The sequence below is a fragment of the Lynx canadensis genome, chromosome X, assembly GCF_007474595.2.
Source record: "Lynx canadensis isolate LIC74 chromosome X, mLynCan4.pri.v2, whole genome shotgun sequence".
In the NCBI taxonomy this organism is placed as follows: Eukaryota; Metazoa; Chordata; class Mammalia; order Carnivora; family Felidae; genus Lynx; species Lynx canadensis.
The window spans coordinates 4,599,493-4,622,354 of record NC_044321.2 but is presented as its reverse complement, the minus strand read 5'-3'; the positions used below and the strand labels follow the sequence as shown (position 1 = coordinate 4,622,354).

General features: G+C 41.5%; 1 pseudogene; it reads left to right on the top strand.

The window, feature by feature from the left end:
- Nucleotides 1-22,862, top strand: part of LOC115507704 — a 60,127-nt pseudogene that overhangs the window by 5,999 nt on the left and 31,266 nt on the right.

Here is a 22,862-nt window from a genome sequence, read left to right as displayed (position 1 = left end):
TAAGTAAAGAGTCATATTTTAAGATATGATTCAGAAAGCCTAATATTAGGTGAAGGAGGCCCTTCTAACTGCCACTGCCGCTAAATATCCCGGGCCTTGAGTTCTGGAAAGGTCCAAACATTTGTTAACATTTCTCTCCTCAGGAGACTCTTTTGTGAGAGGGAGGAAACAAATTTTAATTTTTTTTTTCTAGCTGTGTGGGAGCATTTTTTTCTTTCCTACTGCAAAACGCACCCAGCAGTAGGTAAAGTTCCAGGAAAATCTAACTGTGGGAACGTGCATCCCCCCTGGGGAGCTCAGGCAGGAACTCACATCTGTAAGCACAGGTGGGAACGCGCATCCACCTGGCGAGCCCAAGCTTCCAGATAACAGGTCACACCGGTGACCTGGCAAACGCCCCTGAACTTGCCGGTGCTTTCCAAGGGCTGTGTGCACACGCCCAGCCTGCAGGGCCTGCACACGTGTACACAGAACCAGACCAGCAGGTTTCTAACTCTCGCTCTGGGTTCCTTTTCTCCCATGTAAAGGAACCATGTTAACACTGCTGCAAAGAAAATCGCAAGCCCAAACTGGCATCACTTGGGTGGAAGCCTCCAATAAGTAAACCGAGACCTAATATCTAATTTAACTGCGGTCTGAAACCCCCAGAAATGTAATCTTGAAGCAGTGAACTTGGGACTCTCCAAGTCAGTACTAGGAATTGTGCCAACAAACCCCTCCGGATCCCCTGAGGAGGGCCACCTTGCCTAAAACAATGGGTTCTTTGTTAGTAATTTCCCTTTTTCCGGTTCCCTCTCTACCTTTAAAAACCTTCTACCTCCTAGATGGCACTCTGCTCCCTAAGTGCACCCAGAGCAGCTACATACTGAGGACAGCCGGCAACTATTTCAAGCCAATATTGGCTGTTCTTTTATTTCATAACAAAACGAGGGGCAACCATGCAGAAGTAGGGGGCAAAGAGTCTGATGCAATCTGCATTTTCTTATGTGCACACATGGTGTATTTGCAGCTATATCAACTGGGAGTAACGCCCCTCTCCCCAGCAGCACTGAGCATCAAAATCCCCCAGCAGCACTGAGCATGCAAAAGTCCCTGTTTGTAGGAAATAAAGGAAAGGGGCGCCTGAGTGGATCGGTCAGCTGGGCACTCACCTCTTGATTTTTGCTTAGGTCATGATCTCCTGGTTCGTGAGTTTGAGCACGGCGTCAGGCGCTATGCTGACATCACAGAGCCTGCTCAGGGTTCTCTTTCTACTCCTCTCTCTGGCCCTCCTACATGCTCTCTCTCTCTCTCTCTCAAAATACACTTAAAAAAAGGGGGGGGAAGGACAATGTACTCATAGTTCTGTGTAAATTGCTGATTCTCTGTGTTGGGAAATAGAAATTCTGAAGAAAACTAAGGATAGGAGGCATGGTAGTCTTACACTTTAAATGGTTATAAGGTACAAGAGAAGATGAGATGGAATAATAATTTTATATAATGAAACATTCCACATTCTACACATAGTTTAAGATGTAAGTGGGGTATATCTACACGGAGCGGTATGCTTAGAAAATGTGGGAATTTATAGGTGGTAGGTTCCGGAACCAGCAGACCGGTGCTCCAATATGTCACTCCTATAGAGCTTCAAAGTTTGGTAATCTAAGCAAATTAAGTTAACCTTTCTTAATAAGCCTCTTATGAGGGGTATTTGAAATAATGTGCAGTGACTTCCGTGTCATAATTGGTTAATAAAATAAACTCCGAAAAATAATTATCAATACAATATTTGTAGACCAATGCACCAACCCTTTACTCTGAAAATTAGGGATTGAAAAGCTGCATTTCAGAGTATGCCTCTCTAGGAATTGTACTTCAGGGAGCCGGGTCACCCTAGGTAAGGAAGCAAAGAGATTTCTTTGTGAACATGTACAAGTTATAAACGCATGAGAAATGACAGAGTTAACACGAATAAACTTCCTAATGATACATATATAATGGAAGGATCAGGGAATGGTAAGACCATTATTTAAAAGTTTAATGGTCAAAATGAATAAAGTAGGATTATTCACCCAAATTATTAAATATCCAAGAGTCCATGGTGATATAAATGAAATATTTGATACATGGGTGAGAATACTCAAATCTTCCATGCAGAAGAATTGCAAATTTGATGTTGTGCTCCAGCCCTAAGTAGGCGGAGAGTTACTCCCTACGTCCTTGGTACCTACTTCCTTCTAAAAAGTACAGTATAGGTGGGCACCTGGGTGGCTCAGTTGGTTAAGCGTCCGACTTCGGCTCAGGTCATGATCTCACGGTTCGTGAGTTCAAGCCCCGCGTCAGGCTCTGTGCTGACAGCTCAGAGCCTGGATCCTGCTTCAGATTCTGTGTCCTCCTCCCTTTGTTCCTCCCCTGCTCATGCTCATGCTCTCTCAAAAATGGATAAACGTTAAAAAAATTTTGTGTTAAAGTACAGTATGGGTAGAGATAAAAGAAAAAAAAACATAGTATGTTTACAGTGGAGGAACTTGACAAACATGAATAGACAGGTGATGGGGGTGAACATCAACTGTGATAAATCCCATATACATCCTGGATATGTGATGAAAACAACAGTCTGTACCTAGGGTCTGTCTCCCTAAAATGCATAAGCCCAGTCTAATCATGAGAAAAACCTATATCAAATTCAAATTGACACGCATTCAACAAAACACTGCCCAGCGCTCCTCAAAGCTGTCAAGACAATCAACAACAAGGAAAGCCCGAAAACCTGTCACAGCCACAACAATCCTAAGAAGACATAACAACTAAATATAGTGCAGAATTTGGACAGGATCCTGGAACAGAAAAAAGACATTAAGGAAAAACTACGGAAATCTGAATAACGTATGGAAATGTATCGATATTGGTTCATTAATTGTGAGAAATGTGCCATATTCTTGTCAGATGTTAATAATAGGGTAAATGGGATGTAGAGTATATGGGAACTCTCTGTGCTATCTTTGTAATTTTTTTCTGTAAACTTAAAAGTATTCTAAAATCTAAAAGCTCACTTTATTTTTTTCCAGCAATGAAATGTTTTATTTTTTTCATTTTTATCTATTTTTTAAAGAATTATTTTTTTAAATATAATTTATTGTCAAGTTAGGTAACATACAGCATATACAGTGTGCTCTTGGCTTTGGAAGTAGATTCTTGTGGTTCATTGTTTATATACAACACCCAGTGCTGATCCCAACAGGTGCCCTCCTCAATGCCCATCACCCATTTTCCCTTCCCCTCCACTTCCCCCATCAACCCTCAGTTTGTTCTCTGTATTTAAGAGTCTCTTATGATTTGTCTCCCTCTCTGTTTGAAACTGTTTTTTCCCCTTCCCTTCCCCCATGGTCTTCTGTTAAGTTTCTCAAGTTCCATATAAGAGTGAAAACATATGGTAACTGTCTTTCTCTGACTGACTTATTTCACTTAGCATAATACCCTCCAGTTCCATCCACGTTGTTGCAAATGGCAAGATCTCATTCTAAAAGCTCACTTTTAAAAAAGCAAGGTTCCTGGGAACTAGATATACCTGTGTATCTGGCAAAATTATTGGTTACGGGGGGAAGGTAAGTGTACAATGGAGGGATCAGGCTCCCACTGACTTACTCCAGCGTTACTCTTACAATCTTGGGGGTGGAGAAGGAAGCATCATGGGCCACCGGATGGAATTGAACACCATCACTTAGGAAGATGTCATGACTACGCTAAAACTAAAGCCTGTAGTATTACCCACAATTAGGAAATGTGGGAGACAGGGCAAGTTATCATACAAGAAGACAATCAGACAAATCCAAAGCACTCTGCTAACCATTTTTTTTCATACATGCCAAGTCAGTATCATGACAAAATGGTGAGGTTGGGATAACAGATGTAGACTTCCAGAAACAACCTTGAATACATTCTGGTTGGAAGAAACCTTCCATAAACCCTCTACATGGAGGCAACTGGGACAATTTAAATATGGCTTGGTGATATTCAGAAAACTATTTTACTGTTAGGTATGTAAAAAGTACTGTGATTTTGATGGAAGATACTCATTTCTTTTTAAAGATAGCTTTGTGTGGTTTTTGTTTTGTTTTGTTTTCATTTGATTTTTGTTTTTAAAGATTTTATTTTTAAGCAATCTCTACACCCAGTGTGGGGCGTGTACTCACAGACCTGAGAACAAAAGTCACCCATTCCACTGACTGAGCCAGACAGGCACCCCTAAAAGATAGTTTTGCAATAAAATATAATGATATCTGTAATTTATGTCAAAACACAAATTTAAAAGTGAAACATAATATGTCAAAAGGACTAAATTGGTGAAATCAAGAGGATGTACATACGGGTGTATGAGTCAGCTTTTGCTATGCACCAAAATTCCCAATGCTGAGTGACTCAAGGAAATAATTGTTTATTCTCTCTCATACGTATGTGAGTCATCTGGTGGTCAGTAGGTCTAGGCTGGATACTTCCATTACACACAGTCTTTGGAGGGGCCAGTAATCTCAGCCACTTTCTTCTCAGGATTGTGTCAAAAGCTGAAGTGGACATACCTCATCACCCAAAGAGACTGTAAGCCTCTCTTGCACCCCATTGGCCAAGACAAGTTACATGACCAAGCGCACAAGCAATGGAAAGGGGAAATCTATTTTGCCTCTAGTGGAAAACCTACCGAGTCATAGGGCAAAGAGTATGGATATCGGGGGGAGTGGTTTTACAGGCAACACTGCATGCAGGGATTTTATTCAATAGTGGAGCTTCATTAGATCATACTCTCGTTTATTCTATATGCTTAGAAGTTTTCAGGAATCCAACCCCCTATTTTCCTAATAAGAAGATCTCAATAATGTTTTGTTGTATTTGCTACTGTCTCAGATTCTTTCCTAATTGTGCTTAACACGCAGCACACACTGAGTACAAGTTTGTGGAACGAATATACCGATCAAACTGATCACTCTTCTGCACGAGAGAGAAGTACATTCTGTCCTTTGTTTCCTTCCCTCCATTTTCCAAAAAGACTGGTGAATAAATGTTCATTTATGAAGGCGAAACATGTACCTCCCAGACTGCCATTTACAAACTTCCTCTCAAACCGCAAACCCGTGTTGTGATGTATCATTTAGATTAACCTATTCTACTATTGCCAAGAGCTCGGGGTGGAAAAGTGAATGAAAAGTTCTTTTCTCAAGATTTTTTGGTCCAAATTACTATAACGGTGGGTGCCATCAGCATCAATGTACATTTCACTACACTACGCATTTCAATCCCCACAAAAAGATGCAAATCCAAATGGGTGTTTCATTTCTGAGTTGCCTTGGACTTAAACAAGTTCAGTCTTCAAAAGGGGCAGTGGGTAAGTCGGCTAAGGAGGGATAGTGTCCGAAGACATCCCTCACCCCTTAGCTATCACACGTGACACTGAGTTTTGAAGAAATCACAACATTTTTAATAAACTGAGGGCAGTGGGAATCAGACTCAATCACAGTGGCCATTTATTTAGTATTACATTTCCTTTGTTCCTGTTTTCTTTGTTTTCCACAGAGCTCTTTTATTTCTTCCGATCTTCTCTCTTATTTTTTGTATTTGTGGTTGTTCTTCTTTTGTTTTGTTTGCGGGGAGCTCCAAATGCTTGTATCACTCCTGCCATACACTGACATCACTCCTTTGTACTTACACAGGAGTTGCAAAAAGAATGGGGCTAGAGTATGAAATCAGTCATTGCTATTAATACATGTGAGACAGAACTGAAGGCGTTTGCAAACAAAACTTTAAAATAACCTAATTATGATGGAAACCTCTCTAATTATATCTGGTTGATGCTTAGAACTCTGTTCATTTTATATATATTACACAGAGTATTATAAAAAAAATGTATTGTAGTAATCTCCCCAATCATTTACTTAAGTTACGAACCAAAATGCTAATTGGAGTTGTGTTTTGTTGTTGTTGTTGTTGTACTTTCTTATTATGGACTTGGCAATCTGTGGCATTTCCTTTGAGTTGTATGCTTCCAGCATTCTGAGCAATTAAGACAAAAAAAAGTATTCTAAGAACAGGCTCAAAGAAATGGAATGTTTTCAGAAATAGAAAATTGTTTTGTCTCACTGAAGAAAGATAGCTTATTTAGTCCCTGTAAGCTAGACTATGCTCACAGGAGTAAAACAGCCCTAGAGAAGAACTTGTGGTGGGTCAAAACATGGAGAATTTAGAAATGACAAGGGATCAATAAACTTCAGCACTGCGGAGAAAGGAGACATTGAGACGTGAATAACAACAACACGGAATGTTCCTTTGACAAAATAGTTTGCAAAACTTGTTGAGCATGGACAGCCACGTGCAAAAACCGTGTGGGTAAGAGAAAGGGAATGAAGATGCCATCGTTGAGAGTGAGAACCTTACAATGTTGCTATCCATTGCTTTTCCAGAATGTTCCACATCTATGACCTTTGTGTAGCTGGACAATGCCTGGAAGGGTAGGGGAAAAGGGCTTGCTCTCTCTAAATCATCAACATAGCCAAGGGAAGCTAATGTCCTTCACAGAGTTTAAGAGCAAATGATTGGGAGCCTGGGCCCAGACTCCATTTCATTATGGTGGAACAGAATGGCTTAGGGCTTTGCCAACTTCCAGGAATTGGTTTCCACAAAAGTATCAGCTTCCTTGCAAGGCTAACCATTTGACCTTTTAGCAAGTTCCAGCTCTAGGCCCAAGTCCTTCATCCGGAACACAGATATTATAACACATGGATTTTTACAGGAATTAAAGGAAACAATGAGGATTCCTGGTCATGCCCACCTTTGAGACAGTCCTATACTACATAGGATAGAAAGTGTTTGCACAAGCACCGGTAAAATATGGCGTATGTGTCATATCCATTACATCGCCCGTGTGTTTTCACAAAATGTGGGAATATTTACAAATAAGATGTTATTAGGACACAACCATATACTACACCCACTGCTTTACGGAGGGTTTATAGCGCTTTTGTGCCGCAACAGCAGAATCGAGTACTTGCGTCAACAGAGGCTGTAGGACGCACAGAGGCATCATAAGATATTTCACATTTTTGAGGGAAAGGCAGAATCAGTTGATTCTATCAGACAGCGGCAAACAACTTGCTGGAGGTTGTTCCAAGTTGTAACGTTAAATCATGCTCTCTTCCTACCGATCTGATTCTGGGCATATGTGAAAAATCAAAGTGGAACAGGAAATGGGGGTGGGGGTGTGTAAGCAGATTCAATGTTTGTGAAGTTTTGCAGTGACTCACAGGCATACGCCTTAGTAAATGGATGTGGTCATTCAAGGATAAAATAAAAATATGGTTTTTTAAATTTCATATATATAATTTTTTTAGCGTTGAGTAAAACGTTACTATATGTATTCTTTATGTATGTATGTATGTATGTAAGTAATCTCCATACCCAACATGGGGCTTGAATTCATAATCCCAAGATCAAGAGTTGTATGCTCTGCTGACTGAGCCAGACAGGCGCCCTATGCAGCCTACTTAACACAAACTGTTCAATCTTTTCTTTTGTCCAAGAGGTGTCATGAAGCAGCTGCTAAGACACTGTGGGCCCACGCCCTCAAGATCACTGGGAACCTGGGTCAGACTGAGTACTTACAAGGTGCATGTGACCTTGACTGAGGTGTGGTGATCTTGACTGACTCTGCATTCGACTTCAGACTTCCTTGCTTTTCTAGTGCCCAAGAAGAGTGTTGCCTTGATGTGCAAGTACACAGATTTTAAAAAGTCACCTTTCTGGGGATGCCTGGGTGGCTCAGTCAGTTAAAGGTCCCACTTTGGCTCAGGTCATGACCTAATGGTTCATGGGTTCAAGCCCCACGTCGGGCTCTGTGCTGACAGCTCAGAGCCTGGAGCCTGTTTCGGATTCTGTGTCTCTCTCTTTCTCTCTCTCTGCCCCTCCCTGACTCGTATTCTGTCTCTGTCTCAAAAATAAATTTAAAAATTACAAAAAAGAAAAAAAAAAAAAAGATCGAGCCCTACATCAGGCTCTCCGCTTTCAGCACAGAGCTGGCCTGGGATCCTCTGTCCCGCCTCCCTCTTTGCTCCTCCCCAGCTTGCACTCTCTCTCAAAGATAAACATTTAAAATAAATAAAAAATAAAAATCACCTTTCTGTTAAAGCTGCCTTGACCTTCAGAAACGACGCTAGTGAGTACAATTCCTGCCACCAGGGTTGGAAGCTGCCTCTCTACATTGCCTTCTGACTCTTCCTATTGGCTGCAGGCAGCCCTCACTTTGATTTATCCATTAGGTGAAGCTGGAGATTTGGATCATGTTTCTTCTTTGAAGGCCACAGCTGCTAGTTTGAAACTTGGGGCTGTTGGTCACAAAATCATCTTCAGTGGACAAAATGAAGGGTTCGCCTACCATGTAAGTCCATGAGGGACAACGTGCAATTATCTTCCTTTGTTCCAAGCTGATGGATTGTTCACTGTTCTCCTCTGTTGACTATCATCTTAACCTCTTCAGTTCTCATTTTCAACACTGTTATTATGAGGCTGGTCTAAAGACCCCTTATAGACGAAACCTGACAAACACCCATATACTAATTACTTTTACTTTCTGCTGGCAAGATAATAAAGGCTATTTCCATTCGGAATGCATTTTGTGGTTCGGTGACTCTGGACTATTTACAGGTTTTGACTTTCGTATTTGAGAGATGAGAATAATACTAATAATTTAACTGACAAAAAAAAAAATCCCGAACCAATACAGATTTCTCTATTTTTACATTCCTATGCGGAGGATGCTTTATCTCGAGTTTAGAGGATACGAAAAATAGTAACTTACCCAAGGCTATGCCTGTTTTGGAAAATAAGTTCACATACAGATTAGGCGGGAAGGCAACGTTTCCTTCATCTAAGGCAACGTTTCCTTCTTCCTTCATCTAACAACGTCAGAGCGTTTGTTAAACGCAGAACCGTTAGCAGGTTTGCGTTTTAAGCAGACTGCTTTTCAAGGCTCTGGGTTGACATCTACATGCACGTCCAGTTCCTGCTGTTCAGACTTTAACTTTGACGCCAAGGCAGCTGTGCAGACAAAATTCTGGAAGTTTGCTGAGACCTGTCTTATGGATGAAACGAGCATTTCCCTGAAGTCCAGATGTTGCTCTAGCTCTGATCTTGGGATCCAAGTCTGGTCCTGAGCCCAGATGACCCCCATGGTGTCCTTGTTCTCACAGATGGTGCCTTTATATCCCCCTGGGCTTATGTCTATGGTTGGTAACCTTTCCAGGGTCCAAACTCTTTTCTCCTAGGAATGACCTTCTTCCAGGAGACACCTGATCACATTCCCTTAAGAGAATGGATTACGACTCTGTTCTTGAGACCCTCATCAGTTCTGCTGTCATTTACCAAGTGCCCTCAGTGCCATCACCCACCTGTTGGGTCACCTTTCATATTCTCGGTTGGACAACCTTGAACCTCCCTATTCAGCTTCATCCATTTCGCATTGCTCTGTGACCCTGGTCTGGTTATCAAACAAACATCTAAGGAAACCCAATATGGTCTAGTATTTTCTGGAAGCTCTCCAACCTTCTGTAGTTAAAAACCATCCAACTTTTAATGTGGGGTGTGTCCCAGCCTCCCAGCCAATATCTGGACACCATCCAGGCAACTGGCCAGTTCTTAACTCTGATGATTGTGCCATCAAGTTCAGTGGGATCTACATTCTTACCACAGCCTTTTAATCCATTGGACCCTGGGTCACAGGGAAAAACTTTCATGATCAATGTGTAAGGGGACACTCAACAAAGGGATGATTTCAACATCTACCTCATGGTTGGCAAAATTTCCTCATCTACTAAGGCCACTGAAGGGTGACATTTCTGGGCTGTTTCATGCTGTGAACCTAATCAATAATCCATATACTTTTGTGAAATTTAATCAAGGCGCTCCCTAGGCTTATCCTTTCTCACCTGCTAGAGCAGTTAATTTACATATTCCTTCAGGTCAAGAGGGAAAACTGGGGTCATTGTCACCCCGCTCCCCAAGAAGCTGATAATTAAAATAGTGAGCATGTTTTAGTTTTCTCATATGGTTTGCATTTAGACAGACACAGCTTGAGGCTTCTTCCTAAGACTACAAGTAATAGGTTTTAGTGAAAAAGATAAGCTTTCCCCATTCACTTGTTATTTTGGATTTGCGTTCTAGCAAAATAGAAATGTACACAGTTGATTAAGTTAAACTGATAAGTGTGTTGTGGTAATTGCCTCAAAATGAATGTAGATAAGTAAAAAAAAGGAATAATATCCCACACTAAATGGGATGTTAAGCATGGACTCTTTGGTCTTCAATAAATCAGATATTTATCTGTGCCGGCAACAAATTAAAAAAAAATGACATTTACTCTTCTCTCTCTATGGATGGAGATGGGGTCGCACATATTCCTTATTATCTACCTGGAAGACAGCATGTAAATATATGACTGCTTATGGTTTTCCACGAGTCACATGTATACTTACAATTAGATAGTGTAAAGAACATATGGTAATCCATTAGGTCATTTGTCTGGAGAAAGGATTCTCAGAAGTGGAGGGGCGATCTCCCCCACAGATGACATTTGGCAGTATCTAGAGATCAGCTGGTCTCACAGCTGAAGGGAAAGAGGCAACTGGGCTAACGTGAAGACCTCAGGGATGTTGCCAAGCATCCCACAATGCACTGGGAAGCCCTCTCTACTCCCAACAAACATAATTACCTGGGCTCAAATATCTGAAGTGCAATGTTGCAGAAATCGTGGTCTAAATACACTTAGATATTTTCTGGTGTTATATTCATTGTGAACCAGGCGTGGCACTTAGCATCTCCATTTCAATTGCCTCACTTAATTCTCACAATTGTCCTAGGAAGTTGTACCCATTATTGAGATGAGAAAATGGAGAAAGACAAGCCAAGGAACTTAGTGACTTTAACTAGAAAGAGGGACAGTCATGATTCAAAGCAAGATTGATCTGGTTTCTACATGACGCAGAAACTCCACATAGGATTTTCCTTCCTTTTGCAGACGAGACCAAGCTTAAAAGATCAGGAAAACAACATTGGAGTAGGTGCCAATCTCCTCATACCTGAAAATTTAACTGAGAAGGTTATCTGTTGACCTGGATCATGCCTAATACCAGAGTCAACTTGTGAGACCATTCTTACTCCAAATCTAGGTCTCTTTATACAAAATATTATTTTATATGGCCAAAATACCATGGATAATATAAGTTACTATCGCTGGCAGAATAATAGCCCTCAAAATTCCCAGTCGCGGAACTGGTGAATATGTTACATTATGTGGCAGAGGGAAATTAAAATTGCACATGGAATTAAGGGTAGTAACCAAATGGCCTGGAGACAGTGATACTACCGTGACTTATCTGAGTGGGCCAAATGGAATCCCTTAGCACAAAAACCCTTTCCTTGTACTGGGACACCCTTATCATGCTTGCTATTATGGTATCAGAATCCACCTCTCCCTGCAGAAAACAAAAGCCCATGTGTTTATTTTCTCCACCTCTCAGACAGACAGCATTTGATTGACTATGTGACCAGACACCTACCATGAGGATGTTGAGTTTGTCAACGGTGGTCCAGTACTAGGAATGTCAGAACATTCCTGCTAGCCATGAAAGTGGTGGCCACAACATTCAGTTTCCAGGGGCCAATGGGCCGTGTGTCCATACTTCTTGGATGCAGGGAGAGCTACATCATCCACGCCCTGTGCCGAAGACAGTGCTGTCCACATCAGCCTTTATCGGTGCTCCTGTCTGCATGACCTATCTCCCAAGGATTCCCGTTATTCCTACCTGAATTCTAAGCATATTTCTCCAGTGTTCCTGGCAATGATGTAAGCCTTTCAGTGTGTTTTCAATACACTGCTTTGCCACGCCATCAGCCTGCATTAGTTCCTGCTCCTTCAGCTACCGATGCCAAGCCAACAGAGATGGACACCAGCACGTCACTTAGGACACTGACTTGGTCAGAGGGACCATGACACGGGTAGAATCTGGGCAGACATGTGTGGACTATAAGAAAGAAAAAGCAGAGACATCCACACAGAGAAAAGTGAGGCAGAAGTGAAAAGAGAAGGGTTGGTAAAACTTCACGGGTCCCTTAAAACAAGTCAAGGGAATGAAAAGTACCCACTCTGCTCTTTCTGAGAGCTTACAGGTTTGAGGATTCCTCCTCGCATGAGCTGTATTGAGATTCCTGTTTTCAAATACCTATGTATCAGAAATGCACATATATCATACACCACAGACAGCTTTATGGATGCCGTATGTCTATTACATATACTTATATATCATAGGTACATGCATATATAATATATACACACATAATAGGTGTATATATAAAGATACAGGGCATACATATATCTTATACATATGAATATATGCTACACATGTGGTGTACATACATGATCTACATATATATTTACACCTATGCCATATAATATATATCATAGAGTAAAACTTTGGCCAAAGAGTATCCTCAAGTGCCCACAAGTGTGCCTTAATAAACACTCCCACTATGTTCTGAAGCTGAACTAGTTCCCATGGGAGATGCCAACAACTGCCGTCTGGGCTTCCTTTTCTCAAAGCTCCACGATATACACACGGGAGAAACCTGGTCACAGAAACAAAGATGAAGAAGGTACGTTCATGAAGTCTATTTGAGAAGCAATTCGATGGATAACAGGGTAACAGTCCAAGGTGCAAAACAAGACATGTGAATCACCTCCAATAGAAAAACAAAAGTTGGGGAGATCAGGGCAGGAAGAGGTTTGAACTTCCATTGAATTCTCAAGAAGAGACAGACTTGGATGCCATTTAGAACAGTGCGGGAGGAGCCAGGATTGCCCCAAGGAACACGTGGCATGCGCTACACATGTTCAGAGGAAAACAAGTGGAAATAAGAAATATTCACCCTGTGGGGCGCCTGGGTGGCTCAGTCGGTTAAGCGGCCGACTTCGGCTCAGGTCATGATCTCGCGGTCCGTGAGTTCCAGCCCCGCGTTGGGCTCTGTGCTGACAGCTCAGAGCCTGGAGCCTGTTTCAGATTCTGTGTCTCCCTCTCTCTGACCCTCCCCCATTCATGCTCTGTCTCTCTCTGTCTCGAAAATAAATAAATGTTAAAAAAAAAACTTAAAAAAAAATTAAAAAAAAAGAGAAATATTTACCCTGTAACTGGAAATCAATGGGATATTTTTTTACCTCACTGTGCCAAGGATTAAAAATATACATATGATTCGTGCACATACGCTCTCTCTCTCTCTCTCAAAATAAATAAATAAACTTAAAATACACATGTGTATACATATGCTTTTCTTAGTTGAAAGGCCTTTCAAGAAAGCTTGGAATAGGGTTGCCTGGGTGGCTCAGTAGTTAAGCACCCAACTTTGGCTCAGGTCATGATCTCACAGCTCCTGAGCTCGAGCCCTGCGTCAGGCTCTGTGCTGACAGCTCAGAGCTTGGAGCCTGCTTCCAATTCTGTGTCTTCCTCTCTCTCTGCTCCTCTCCCACTCACACTCTGTCTCTCGTTTTCAAAATAAATAAACATTAAAAAAAAATTTAAATGCTTTTTAAAAAAGGAAAGAAAGATTGGAACAAATTATAGATTGCAAGAATCACTTAAATTAATAAATGATAGGAAGTGAGAAGTGAGTGTAGGAAGCATCTGGATTAAATATTAAGAATACTTAAATAAATGCACCTTTGCTGTCCTAGTTTTGCTAAAGTTGGCACCTACAATTATAAGCCATGATTTCCTAGAAGGGCATGTTTGTGAGCTCCACACCTTTGCAAATGTATGCAGTTAGAAAGTACTGATCTACTAGAAGGAACGAAACGTAATTTACAGTTTCATTTTCTTCCCAGTGAACTGCCCAAGTCAGGGTTTCCCAAAATGTAGCATTTTGGCAATTGGATAATTGTTGTGGTCAGGCTGTCCCGTGCGTTGTGTGAAGGTTTAGCTCCATCCATGCACACTACCTACCAGATGCCACTAATACCCTTCTCCAGTATCAAGACCACTAATGTCTCCCTACATTGGCAGATGTCTCGTAGAGACAAAATTGTCTCCAGCTGAGAAATACCGCTCTAACGTCTATCTCGCTAGCCCCACTCCAGTACTTGTCAATCCTTAAGAAAGATCTTCACAGATTACCCCGTTTTAGCTCTCTTTCCTTCTGATCCCAGTGTCTAACCATAAACTTTATTTTTATGAACCCCTGATACTTCAAACAACAAACGTAATTATGGGAAATATAGCAAACTCTGATGGCCGGAAATGCAGTGAGTGACTCTAATTATTGCCAGCTATGGAGTTGGGAAACCATTTCATTCACACAATTTTCACAGTCTTAGAACTATATTCTCCATCCTCTCAAACAAAAGGAGTGATGGGACCCGTCAAACATGGTGCCATTCTGATATCAAGACATGCCCAGAGGAAGTATGACTGGGGGTGAAGATGCTAACGTGGATCAGAGCCGACCTTGGCAATGCAAAAAAAGCAGTTGGTTCTCAGGTTTGGGAAGGGAGCAGGCCAACGGGGTTACTGTCAATGCACAGGGGAGTTCTGGGAAAGGTTGGCCATCGGTCTCCATTGGAGCCTATAAGCTTGGGTTATCGGGTCCACAAGATCTCCTACTCAAAGGTGTCTGAGACTTGGCTCTCTTCCTTTGTTATCCGTTCTTGTCCTCAAGACTTGTAGTCTTCCCATTAATCCTGAAAGAGCAACCCTTTGCCACCTCCATGCTGAAACTTAGTATGATCGCCAGGAGGAGCGGAGAGAGGGCTCTTCCTCCCCTTCAGTCTAACCAGCCAAAATGAAATTTAGCTGCCACCATCCTGTGCCCAAATTGTAAAGCCGCAAGCTTTAGAAGCACCTGTCTTTCCACTGTGCCGTATCTGTTTTCAGAAAGACTGACATGCATTTTAAAAGAGGAATATATCTAAAACAGCAGCATGCCCATGCAAAAGCTCTAACAATTACCTCCATAATATTTTCTTAGGCAGGTATTTCCAAAGGCAATGCAAGATGTGAGACTTATTTTCGTAACCTATTTCCCAGTTTTTTCTTGAATCCAAAATTTATAGGATAATCTAAAGAATTAGGATTTGAAAAACAGCTGTGGTAATCTTTTCATTTTCTATAGGCTTTCTTATTTTGAACTGCATCAAAAATAAATATGTTTTGTGGCCCGGAACTTCAAGTAGGTTTTAAAAGTCACTTAAGGATATACTTCAGTTATGTCTGGGATCAAACCTTGATGAACAGCCCACTCTGTCTATTCCCTCGGAATAACCCACTACTTTACGATGTTGGACTGTGGCCACTGAGTAAGAGTAAGAACAAATGTCAAGAATTGTGATCCGAAAGAAGTAAAAGGGCCCAGTCCCTGCTCTACGATGCCATGCTGGAAAATGAAGTGTCTCGATGAGTCTCAGGACAACGTAAATATCACTATATTCCAGGGAACAAGCAAAGAGAGTAGATGAAAAGTAACGATAACACCTCGATTGTAAAGCCTAAAAATTCAGCAAGCCAACAATTTCAGACATATAAACTTTAATTGACTTTTATGGGTAGTATGTTACGAATGTCTGTGTCTTTATCTCTTCCATGACACAGAAGATCAGCTGGTGATGTTACAGAAGACATAAAATGGTGAAAAGTGACCTTTGTGAGCTGTGTAAGATTGCCGTATGGTACTATGCATCCGTGAACACCCATCTAGAGCATTGTGGATTGTCCACTGGCCACCTGTGGGATCCTTACACTGACAACAATCTGAGAAATATTTTCTGAGGCATAAACCTTATTCAGTGAACTTTCTGTATTTTGTTATTTGTATTGAAACAATATGAAATTATCCTCTTGTCAAAATTAGAGCTAGAAAATTCCCTAAAGAGCTGGTATTCTAAAAAAGATGGGGTAAAATTTGCAAACTTAATTGTGAAATGATTAGTCCAGAAATTAGTGAGATACAGTTATTTCACCAAGATAATTACCACATTGTTCAGGGCACATACTCTGGGCAAATAAAGTGCCTTAAGGAGAAGGAATCCAATAAACAAGTGCACCCATAAGTAAGGAAGACGTTTTTATAGATTGTGAAATTCTTTAAAAAGAAAATGAACAGAGTGAAGAGTTATGGAGTAATTGGTGTGGCTACTTTCAATAAAATAAGAAACAATGAGACAGCACTCAGAAATATCAATACTGATATTGATTATATATCTACATCACAATATATATGAGGATTGGCGTGATTTATCCATTAGATCAAAAAGAAATCAACAAAGAACAACGAGAAAACTGGAAAAAATATATGCAGCAGTTGCTTTTGGATATTACACAGTGGCCAGGATAGAAATGTGATCCATGATAAAAGGAAACAATATGGTGAGTCTGAAAATTGCCCCAATTATACCCAGACGAACATTCGAGGCTGTAAAAGCAGAGGAAGGCAATCTAGCTGAGTTGAGAAGACACAGACAAAATTCAGAGAGGCTGTGTTCGCAATGACTTCCAGGCAGAATTCCAGAAAGCATGGTGCTCTACAGGAAAAGTGTTCTAAACCTCGACCAGTAGGGCACCTGGGTGCCTCAGTCTGTAGAGCAGGAGACTCTTGATCTTGGGGGTCATGAGTTAGAGCCCCACGTTGAGAAGAGTTTACTTACAAAGAAAAAAGAAATTTGTAAAATTAAAAAAAAAAAGCAAAACTCTTACCAGAGATGCATCTTATGGAAAACCCTTAGACAAGAATCTTAGACATAAAATATAGGTATCGATATTGGGGAATATAAGACGCTAGGAGATTTATTAAAAGAACTGATGTAGGTGACCAAAAAAGTAAACGGCCTGACACAGTGTATCAACCGACCCAGATATAAAGTCCTGGGTGGGAACATCCAAATGGCTGATAATAGGTCATGGGTCTCTCATTGATCAGGTCAGGGAGAGCCAGGATCTTGTTGCTTTGAAAGCAAATAGCAGAGCTCAGTCTTCCCTAAAACCTCATAGCTAACAGGCTCCCCAAACCCACCAAGGTCATCAGGCATCAGGTGGGCAATACACTACAATAACCCATTTATTGAAAGAGCTTGGTTCTTTCTTTTTTTGTTTAAATTGAATGCATTAATTAATTCATCATCAAAACACTATTTCATTCACAACATTCCCTTCTTGTTGAATAAAAATGTTAAAATACTGAATCAGTATTATAGTACAAAATACATCTAACGTTTTCAAATAGGGTCCCTTCATTTAGTAACCATACAGTTTGAAGTGTTTCTAATATCTCGTCAACTTTTGTCTGAAAAATTTCGCTGGCTTCTTTGCTTGTTTTTCAATGATGACCATATTTTCATTTACCTTCAATTATTTGAAAGCCATAAATACAAGAATAAATAAGTTTGTTTTTGCCTTGGATGTGAGATCTCCCACCAAGAATATTTGCCCTAGAACAGCACTGTCCAATATTAGTTGCTGTATTGAAGGAAATATTCTATAATATATGGTAACCAGTGGTTTCATGAGGTTAGGCGACTGAATTTTAATTGTAATTCATTGTAACTAATTTCAATGGCTTCCAATGGTTAGTGGCTACCATATTGGATAGTAAAGTTCTGGACAGGGAAGAAGAAAATCAGGGATGATTTTACTCTATTCCCATTCATCCTGGTGGGCAACTAGCAAAGTCAGAGGAGCTTTTGGTTTATCGCAAGTGGGAGCAGGTGCTAAGGAGCCAATGGCATCCAGTGAGAAGTCTTGGATGTTGGTCAACACATTATAATGCACAAGACAACCCCCTCCCTATCCCAACAAAGAATCATTCGGCCCCTGCATGAACAGTGTCAGGTTGAGAAACTGTGGTACACGAACACTAGTTGAAACCGAACTTGGGGACTTCAGCCTCTCCAAACACCTCCTTGCAGTTGGGGGACTGACAAGACCAAGAGGCTCACTTCCTGCCAGTATTTGTGAAACAGAAAGAAACTGCTATGCTCAATGAGGGTATATATCAAATCTGTGTCTTGGGATTTGTCAGGCAAGAATGCAAACAGCACTTCAGGCAGAATGTTTACTTACCCTTTCCCTTAGAGTATAAGCAACAGATAATAAAATGCATGCTTCTGAAAGTCTCCCGACGCATACCTACCCAATCGAGGTGCACTAATCATTTTACTAACGCTGCGGAGTCGTGCCACACGGGTCTATTTGGCTTGCTTTAGGATTAAAAATACCCTAAATATGCTTTTTATGCTAGTTTGGAGAATTGGCTCAGAAGATGGGAATTATTGGGAAACCATCTGGGGCTCTGCAAGTAAGATCGACATCGCCTAGTGAGGTTTTTGGGTGATGAAAACTGTAGGGAAATGTGACAGGGCACGTTCACAAATATTTGTATTCCAGACCCATAGGAATCCTATAGGGGCAGGGCAAAGAGCACTAGGATTTCTTGGAGCAGCCATGCCAGACCCGTACGTTGCTGTTATAACAGAGAGGGAAGCCAGATGGCCAAGAGGACCATTTTGCAAACCTTTAATTGTGTCGATCTCTCCATCTCCATCTGGTTTCTGTTGTACAAGTCAGGGTGAGTTTTGCCACTGTGAAACATGCATGGCATACAAGCGTTCAAGAAAAGTGACCGAGAGAGGAAATGACACAGGCAGAAGAACATGATAGCACAGAAGTTTGGGTCTCTGACCGAGGAATCTTACATATACCGGATCAACAGTAAGACGTGGAAAGGGCATGCTGCTTTGTGCTTTGAGGACGCTCAGAAAAAAGATCTACACTGAAACTCAGTGGCCTGGGGACTAAAATAAGTACAAACAAATTTAAAACAGAAACAGAGGTGGCTAAATGTTTCCAAAGGGAACACATTTTCAACAGTTAGCATGGATCACTAGATGAGGTTTTCCTGTTCAACGCCATGAATACGATTAGAGCACTCAAATGCATCATCAGAAATTCATTCCATTTCTTTTCTTTAAGTTTATTTTTTTATTTTCAAACAGAGAAAGTACACAGGTATGGAAACGGCACACACGCACGCGCGTGCGCACACACACACACAGAATCCCAAGCAAACTCTGTATTGTCCTACTCAGGGCTCTATGTCATGAATCATGAGTTCATGACCTGAGCAGAAATCAAGAATCAGATGCTCAAGAGGCACCTGGGTGGCTCAGTTGGTTAAGCCTCCAACTCTGGCTCAGGTCATGATCTCGGGTTCAAGCCCTGCATCAAGTTCTGTGCTCAGAGCTCAGAACCTGGAGCCTGCTTCAAATTCTGTGTCCCCTTCTCTCCCTCCCCCTCCCCTGCTTGGGCTCTATCTCTCTGCCTCTCTCTTTCTCTCTCTCTCAAAAATAAACATTAAAAAAACTAAAAAAAGAATCAGATGCCTAACCAACTGAGCCACCCAGAGGCCACATTCCATTTCTTAAGGTTGTATGTAAGCACTTTTAGCTATATAGACTCAGCTGTTGCTGAAAACCTCCTATAGAAAAATATAGCCCTTCTAATTCATTATGAAATTGTGCACAAAATTAACAAAAATTGACAAAACTAAAGCCTCAAGACTTACAGCAATTGCACAGTTCTAAAAGGTACTGGGGAAGATGCCTCTTCCCAGAATCAATGACCTGTTGATTCTGTAGTGGGAGGAATTACTGTACCCTAAGGAGTCTAGAAATTTCCAGGAGATAACAGAACCTGGAGAAGCCCATGGGAGGCAAAGTCTTTAAAGATCGAGAGGCAAATGAGGGATAAAAAGGAAAGTCTTTGGCTGAAGAGAGTTACTCATGCATTTTCTGTACTTTAAACTTTTTTATCATAAGGATCCATCAAACTTTATGAGGAACTATAGGGGATTTTATAAAGAGAGGAAAAGGCCCCAGGTGTAATTCTTCTTTTTTCCCCCCTCTCTCTCTTTTTAAAGCGAGGCTTATAAAGAATCATATGCTCTAATGGGTGAGATTAAAGGCCACAGGAACTGGACAATGTTTCAGGTCCTCTAAATCAGTACAACTCTTTAAGAAACCTATTTGGAATCATAAAAATGTAGAAAATCCTGTGTCGTGTGATCCAGTGTTCATATTTATATGAATCCATACTAAGCATCTCCAAACTGTTGTGTGAGGAACAGGAGTGTTCATGTGGTGAAAATTACTAGCATGTGATAGATCCAGAAATACTGGATATGCTGTCCTGGATTATGATTTATTCCATGTAGCCACTGGATTGTAGTTGCCTAGGTTTAGGTTAAGAAGGCACTGACCACTGTCTTTCTCATCTCTGCCCCTAGAGTAACCTCCATGCCTGGGGAGCATGCTGGAAAAATATGAAGAGTTCGTCCTAGAACTTGGCCTTTTCTGTGGTCTCCAGGGGGAGAAACTACATGGTGGATTCTGGGGGTTTATTTTCTGTGCTTCCACACAAAAGCCAGTAGCCACTGAATTAGAAAGAAGACAATACAATCGTTAGAGCTTAGATAAAAGGGCGGCAGATTGACTTCTCTTACAGATTCTTCTGCATAGTCTCCATTCTATGCTGGAGCCCCAAGGGGCCACTCAGGCCACCTGCAAGTCTGAGTGGCTCTTGGACCTTCTCACGCCTACAGAAGCACAGGAGACACCAGCAAGAGAAGTGGGAGAGGGTCCCCACAGTCTCCAACTCATTCAGAGCCTGGTATAGGAAAGGAAAGTCTTCCTGGCCCTGCACAGCCACCTGAGTTACCCAGAGAATGCCACAAATAGGGGTCAACACATCACCCGCTGAAAGTAAGGAGAAAGGAAGTACGTTTCCATTAGGCGGACCATGCCAACCACAGGAATAAGGATGAGCCTCACACCTGGAGCCCATAGTTCCTACTCCAGTTAATGGGCAGGGGTGCCCTGGTGGCTCAGTCAGTTGGGCGACCAATTCTCGGTATTGGCTCAGGTCACAATCTCATGGTTTGTGGCCTTGAGCCTTACATCATGCTCTATGCTGACGGTGCGGAGCCTGCTTGGGATTCTCTCTCTGCTCTTCCCTTGCTCTCTCTCTCTGTTTCAACATAAATAAATAAACTGAAAAAAAAATAATGGCCAACACAAAAGAAAACATTCACAAGTTATAAGAAAATATAACTAGGAATCCACATTGGATGCCTGGGTCTAAAATAACGAGTTCCTAAACAAACAAAAGAAAAGTAGACCTGGAAAGAAAAAGACACCATGGAAAAACTGACTAGTCATGTGGAAGAAATTCTCCTAACAGGAAAAAAGGAAATAAAAATCACTTGTGTTACCCATATTGCAAAGGCTACATAATTAGTGTCATTAACTTTTTTTTTTTTAACATTTTATTTATTTTTGAGACAGTGAGAGACAGAGCATGAACAGGGGAGGGGCAGAGACAGAGGGAGACACAGAATCCGAAACAGGCTCCAGGCTCTGAGCTGTCAGCACAGAGCCCGACGCGGGGCTCGAACCCACGGACCGCGAGATCGTGACCTGAGCCGAAGTCGGCCGCTTAACCGACTGAGCCACCCAGGCGCCCCAGCTTTTTTAAACAACAGTGCCGTATTTTATAGAAGGCACTTAACAACTGCCCTATTGATGAACACCCAGAAGCTTTTATTCCGTCACTGCAGCAAGCTTCCTCGGACCTAACATCTTTGTTCATTTGCTCAAATGTCTGACAACTTTTAATTTGCATATTTGGTGTCAAGTTCATTAACCTTGAGGCAATGTGAAATATTTAAATCAGGATTTGAGACCTGATGTACGTAAGTAGGTTAGCTGTCTGATTGCATGTAATGATGACAATGGTCATGTTGATGACTAATAACATATATCGAGCTCCCTGGAGGCGTTACCTAATTCAGCCTGAAATCCATTTCAGATGGGACCACCATAAACTGAAGCTTGTTTGAAGCTCTTCAGAAAATACACATCACAGCTGTGTTTAAAATAAAAAGGAAATCCCCTGCTGTCCTCGTAGTTCTTAAAATATTTTGGAGGGTATTTAATTGTGCGTATTTGTGCCTATTAACTGATTTTCTACATTCAGCTTACTATGACAGTATGTATTCTGTTTTCTCTCTTATAGTTTCTTTAGCTCCCAAGATAGTGATTTGCTCCCCAAAACAAAGGCAAAACAATCGTAATGATATTCATCATCATAATAGGCTACCGGAATAGCAATGATCGTAAGAGCAAATACTTTTTAATAGAGGTCCTGAGCACAGCCCATAGATGTGTTCATTAGCCCTGCACATGGTTTGTAAAACATGAATCGTTTTGCGAGCATTTTTAAAACACTGAATTAACAGCCTGAATGTGCTATACCTTCTCTTGGAAGGTCATCTAAAGATGTGGCAATATGGGGCGCCTGGGTGGCGCAGTCGGTTAAGCGTCCGACTTCAGCCAGGTCACAATCTCGCGGTCCGTGAGTTCGAGCCCCGCGTCGGGCTCTGGGCTGATGGCTCAGAGCCTGGAGCCTGTTTCCGATTCTGTGTCTCCCTCTCTCTCTGCCCCTCCCCCGTTCATGCTCTGTCTCTCTCTGTCCCAAAAATAAATAAAAACGTTGAAAAAAAATAAAAAAAAAATAAAAAAAAATAAAGATGTGGCAATATCTGGATATCTGTGGCCTGGAGGTCAGCAGTTGGAGGGGATAGTGGCTTCCTTGCAAAGGATTCACTTTCTAGTTCACCAAAACCTCCCTCAGTTCTGCTTTCTGGAGTCACACCTGTTGGCCTTTGAGATTCCTTCTCCTGATTTAGGATGTGTCCACCATTCGCTTGAGGGCGTAATGTTCTTTATCTCATTGAATACACAACATCCTAGAAATGAA